Source organism: Gossypium hirsutum, chromosome D06, assembly GCF_007990345.1.
Source record: "Gossypium hirsutum isolate 1008001.06 chromosome D06, Gossypium_hirsutum_v2.1, whole genome shotgun sequence".
Taxonomy (NCBI): Eukaryota; Viridiplantae; Streptophyta; class Magnoliopsida; order Malvales; family Malvaceae; genus Gossypium; species Gossypium hirsutum.
This window is the reverse complement of record NC_053442.1, coordinates 43238375-43244790: the sequence shown is the minus strand read 5'-3', so window position 1 is coordinate 43244790 and position 6416 is coordinate 43238375. Positions and strand designations below refer to the sequence as shown.

At 36.0% G+C, this 6416-nt stretch overlaps 1 non-coding gene across 1 annotated transcript; it reads right to left on the bottom strand.

The window, feature by feature from the left end:
- Window positions 1-331: 331 nt before the first annotated feature.
- LOC121218874 (small nucleolar RNA R71) lies at window positions 332-438 on the bottom strand. The gene has a single exon (XR_005915355.1). It is a non-coding gene; the product is annotated as a small nucleolar RNA R71 (small nucleolar RNA).
- Between the last annotated feature and the right edge of the window lie 5978 nt (window positions 439-6416).

The following is a 6416-nucleotide window of genomic DNA, read 5'->3' as shown; positions in this document are numbered from 1 at the left end:
TCGGGTTGAATCAAGTATTTTCAAATCAATAATTGCTACAAATAATTTTGAGATTAAGCAGAACACAATTCAGATGGTGCAGCAATATGTTCAATTTTATAAGTTGCAATATGAAGATCTGAATGCTCATTTAGCTAACTTTTTAGAGATCTACGACAGATTGATTATCGATGGCGTTATTGATGATGCCATATGCTTACGTTGTTCCCATTCTCTTTGAGAAACAAGTCAAAACAGTGGTTGAAATTCACTTTCATGAGATTCCATCACGACTTGGACTTAGATAACTGAAAAATTTCTGTTGCAGTATTTTCCACCAGCCAAGACAACTAAGCTGAGGAATGACATCTCTTAGTTTTCTTAATTTGAGCTTGAGACACTATATGACACATGAAAGAGATTTAAGGATCTTTTAAGAAAGTGTTCTCATCACGGGTTACCTTTCTGGCTTCAAGTTTAAACCTTTTACAATGATTTCAATCTCTCGACTACGCAGATAATTGATGCAGCAACTGGAAGAACATTGAGTAATAAGACACCTGAGGCAATTCAAGAATTTATTGATGAGATGACACTGGATAATTATTAGTGGCAAGTTATAAGAGTAAAACCTACCAAGACAGTTAGAGTTTTTTATATTGATGCAGACTCTATGTTGGAGAGTCAGGTTGAAGATCTTGGTAAGAAAATTGATGATTTGAGTTTGGTTAAGCAGGTGAATCCGATAATGCAACGTGATGCGACTAGAGCGTGGATGATTAATCTGGAATGCTTACCCTTAAAGTCTGACATGGAGCATGAGCAAGTCGAATTTATGGGTAATAATTCTACACCTCAAAATAACCCCTATAACAATAATTATAATCCAAGATGGAAGAACCATCCAAATTTTTCTTGGGTGGTCAAGGAAATCAAAGGTCACAACCCTTTTGGGTTTTTAGCAACCTTATCAGCAAGAAAAGAAACCAAACCTTAAGGAGATGTTAGCTAAATTTATTTCAGTGTCTGAAACTAGATTTTAGAACACTGAGACAACTCTGAAAAATCAACAAGAATCAATTTAGGGACTTGAAAATCAGATTGGACAGCTTACTAAATTGGTTTCAGAGAGACAATAAGGTAGCTTATCTAGAAACACTGAAGCTAACCCAAAAGTGCATGTAAAAGCAGTTAAGTTGAGAAGTGGGAAAGTGACCAGAAAAGAAGCTGAAACAAAAAACTGATGAGAAAAATGATGAGGTGGCAAAAAATGAGAAAATGATGAGGTGGCAAAAAATGAGAAAATTCAAACAACAGTGCTTAAGGAATACAAACCACCAATTTCATATCCGGCAAAGTTGAAGAAAGATCGCATGGACGAACAATTTGGTAAATTTCTTGAACTTTTTAAACAATTACATATTGCAAAGTTGAAGAAAGACCACATGGATGAACAATTTGATAAATTTCTTGAACTTTTTAAACAATTACATATTAAATTTCCTTTTTTTGAAGCTCTTTTGCAAATGCCCAAATATACAAAACTTTTAAAGGAGCTATTAAAAAATGAAAAAAAGTTAGAAGAGCTATCCACCGTGAAGCTGAATGTGGAGTGCTCGACCATTCTCCAAACTAAGCTACCTACTAAGCTGAAAGATCCATGAAATTTTACTATCCCTTGTTTTATTGGTAGTTTAAATATTAAAAAAAAACATTGACTGATTTGAGTGTTAGTATACATTTAATGCCTTATAAAATGTTCAAGCAACTTGGTCTCAAGAAACCAAAACCCACTAGGATGAGTATTCACTTAGCTGACAGATCTATTAAATATCTTGGGGGCATTATTGAATATGTACTTATGAGATAGATAAATTCATATTCCCTGTCAATTTGTTATACTTGACATGGATGAGGATATTGAGGTGCTTTTGATTTTAGATAGACCCTTTTTAGCCACTGCTAGAGCTCTTATTGACGTGGGTAATGGTAAACTTGTGGTTAGGGTAGGTGATGAAGAAAATTTTCAAATACATGATGCCATGTGAGTTTCTAGTGAGCAAAATTATTCCTGTTATTTTATCAATTGTATTGATCATGCAATTCAAGATTCATTGCAGGAAATTGTTTATAGGGACGCGTTAGAACTGTGGATTGTTCGAGGTGAGGAGGCTGATGGGGATAATTTTGTGACAATTGAGATGAGAATCAATCTGGATGCTAATGAGTCTTCACTAAGACAGAAAGAGTTTGAGACCATTGAGGTAAGTAAAGATCTAAAGTTGAAACCTCCAATGAATAACCTTCCAAGATAGAGCTGAAGCAAATACCAAATCATTTAGAGTATGCATTCCTTAGAGACAATTCTACACTACTAGTGATTATTGCTTCAGACTTAAAGTTGCATGAGAAGGATGAGTTACTGCAAGTGCTGAAGGAACATAAAAAAGTTAAAGCTTGGAAGATTTCTGATATTAAATGGTTCAACCCTTCTTTTTGCACCCACAAGATCTTAATGGAAGACAAGTATAAGCCATGTGTGCAAGTTCAAAGGATGTTAAATATCAACATGAAGAAAGTACTTGGGTGAGTTATTTACGCTATATATGATAGTAGATGGATGAGTCCTATGCAGGTTGTTCCTAAGAAATGAGGCATGACTGTTGTGGCTAATGAGAAAAACGAGTTGATTCCAAAAAGAACATTTACTAGGTGGAGAGTCTACATTGACTATAGGAAGTTGAATGATGCTACGAGGAAAGATTATTTTCCTCTGCCATCCGTAGATCAAATGTTGAAGAGGTTGTCTGGTCACATGTACTACTGCTTTCTGGATGGATTTTCTGGCTATTTTCAAATCGCGATAGCTCTTGAAAATTAATAAAAGACGACATTTACATATCTATATGGTACGTTTGCTTATCGAAGAATGTCTATTGGATTATATACCGCCCCTGCTACTTTTCAGCATTACATGTTAACTATCTTTAACGAATTCATGGAAGACATTATGGAGTTATTTATGGTTGACTTCTCAGTATTCGATAATTCTTTCCATCTATGCCTTAAAAATTTGAAACGAGTTTTAATGAGATATGAGGAAACGAACCTTGTGCGTAATTTGGAAAAATGTCACTTCATGGTACAGGAAGAGATTATTTTGGGTTACAAAATTTCTAGTAATGAGATTAAGGTTGATAAAGCAAAAATTGAAACCATCGAAAAAGAATATTCCCCTAATTCAGTTAAGGATATCAGAAGTCCTTTAGGACATGTTGGGTTTTATAGGATATTTATTAAAAAAATTTCAAAAATAACGAAGCCTTTAACTAATTTACTAGAAAAATATGTATCATTTAATTTCATTTAGAATGATTTAGAGGCATTTATGGTTCTTAAGGAAAAATTAATCAATGCCCTGATTATGGTTGCACCTAATTGGAATTTACCTTTTGAACTAATGTGTGATGCAAGTGACTTTGCAATAGGTGCAGTTCTTGGATAGCGAAGAGACAAGTTATTATGCTAGCAAGACTTTGACACACGCACAAGAGAATTATACAACTACAAAAAAAGAATTACTAGTTGTGGTTTTTGCATTTGATAAATTTAAACCTTATTTGATATTGTCTAAAGTTCTTGTGTATACTGACCACTCTGCGCTTCGCTACCTTCTTACTAAATTGGATGCAAAACATAGAAGTATAAGGTGGATTTTATTGTGGCAGGAATTTTATTTGAATATTAAAGACAAGAAAATAGCTAAAAATCCAGTAGCAGACCACCTTCTTAAGGCTCAAGAATCCACATCTTGATAAGCTTAATGAAGATGCGATAAATGACTGGTTTCCTAAAGAACAACTCAATGCGATAATTGATTTTAAAGTCCCTTGGTTTGTAGATATTGTGAATTACTTAGTTTCTAGCATTTTACTAAAAGGTTTATCTCATCATCAAAAAAAGCAATTCTTTGCTGACGTGAAAAAATATTTTCGGGAGGATGAATTTATTTTTCATGTGTGTGCAGATCATGTGATTCGACGATGTGTTCTAGTACCAGAAGGGAATAAAATTTTAGAGCATTGTCACTCTAGAACGAAGGGAGGAGACTACAGTGGGATTAGAACAACACATAAAGTCATTGAATCAGGTTTTTATTGGCCTACATTGTTCAAATATGCTAACAAGTATGTTTCTTCTTGTGATAGATGTTAGGGGACATGTAATATTTCCAAACGTGATGAAATACCTCAAACTTATATGCTTTTTTTATAAATTTTTGATATTTGGGGTAATAATTTCTTGAGACTGTTCCCTAGTTCTTATGGTAATAAAAACATACTGGTAGAGGTGGATTATGTGTCAAAATGGGTTGAGGCTCAAGCTTTACCAACTAATGATGCTATGGTGGTAGTTATATTTCTAAAGAAATTATTCTCTCATTTTGGAACACCTAGAGTAATCATTAGTGATAGGGTTACTCATTTCTGTAATGCTCAATTTGACAAGACTCTTAAGAAATATTGTGTGCACCATAGAACAACTACCCCATATCACTCTCAAACTAATGGTCAAGCTGAAGTGTCAAGCCGATAATTGAAACGCATCCTAGAAAAGATCGTAGAAACAAATAGGAAGGATTGGGCACTAAAATTAGATGATGCTTTATGGGCTTATAAGACTGCATATAAAACACCTCTAGGAACATCTCCATACAGATTTTTTTATGGGAAGGGTTGTCACTTACCACTAGAACTCGAACACAAAGTATTTTGGGCCATAAATTTTTTGAACTGTGACCCAAAACTTGCATGTGAAAAAAGAATGTTTCAACTGAATGAGCTACATGAATGACAAACAAATGCTTATGAAAACTCAAGAGTGTACAAAGAATTAACAAAGTGACACCACGACACTCGTTTAAAGCAAAACAAGCAATACACAGTTGAAGATCGAGTGCTTTGATACAATTCAAGGCTTAGACTATTTCTTGGAAAACAAAAGTCAAGATGGTCGAGTCCATTTGTGGTAAAAATCGTCTTTCTTTATGGCAAAATAGAGGTAACACATCCTGAATATGACACATTCAACGTAAACAATTGTTGTCTCAAACTTTATTTTGGTGGTGTTATTGATAATAAGAGAGAGGAGCTTCGACTCCAAAATCGAAATTAACCGTGTGCATGAAAGGGAAACTCAAGCCTAGACTCTAAATAAATGCTTCTCAGGAGGAAACCCGAGTGTTTTATATTTTATTTTATTTTCATTTAATTATGTTGCATGCTTATTACATTTATTTTTATCACTTAAAAAAATAGAGACCACATGGTCTGGGGTGGACTACACAGCCGTGTCATCTACACGGCATGGGCACACGCCTATGTACACTTGAGCATAAAATTATTTTTGGATCCAAATAGCCGTGTGACTAATACACCCCTTGGCATGACCGTGGGAGAAGCGAACAATAAACCCACGTAGCCTGAATGAATCCACATGATTGTATCACACAGCCCAGACACATGGACATGTCATAGACCATGTGAATAATAGGATCAATTTTTTCAATTTTCTTGTAACACACACGATCTTAGTGAAATCACACCACCTACCAACACGACCGTGTTACTCACACACCCTTATACACGATCGTGGGAGAAGCGAACAATAGCCATACATAGTTTAAGAGATGACACATGGCTTGGACACACAGGGGTGTCCCAAGCTGTTTGGACATTGGAGCTTATCTTTTTTAAAATTTTCGTGTGACAAACGACCTTATAGGAATACACAATTGCATGACACGACCGTTGGCCTAACAAAGGCCAAATACATGACCATGCCTTCTTTTTAAACCTAAAACCCAAATTTTTTTTCCTTTCTTCTTCCTCTTCACGTTGTTTCACCAACTCCTCCCTAACCATACAAACCATCTTCACATTCTAGTCTACCTACCCCCTCGACGTCGGTTCCCTCTCGCCTTTTTCTTCCAAACGCGAAACACCCCTACCCCGCCGCTAATTCCTATTTCACTGTCGTCCCTTGTTGCATCACCTTCATCGTACCAGCCAAAGGTCATTGCTTGTTATGCCACGACCCCTCACCACCAGCCAACTATCAACCTCCATCAATAATGTCCTCGCCCCAAACAGTCGATTGTTCCCTCTATCCCGTCCTTCCCTCATTTCCCCGTCCTCACTCACAACCATGAACAACCCCCTTCTTTCCTCCTATTAACTCATCCAACTCGATTCTCCCCCTTTGTTCCACAGTCGTACGAGCCACCACTGCCCCGTACCTTTCTTCATCGCTCGCCACCCCTCTTTCTCTCCCCTACCGTTGTTTGTCCGCATGTAATAACTCTTGAAAAGAGTTATATTTCAAGCCTCTAGACTTGGTTAATTATTCGTACTTGAGTAAATTTAGTTGCATTTTAG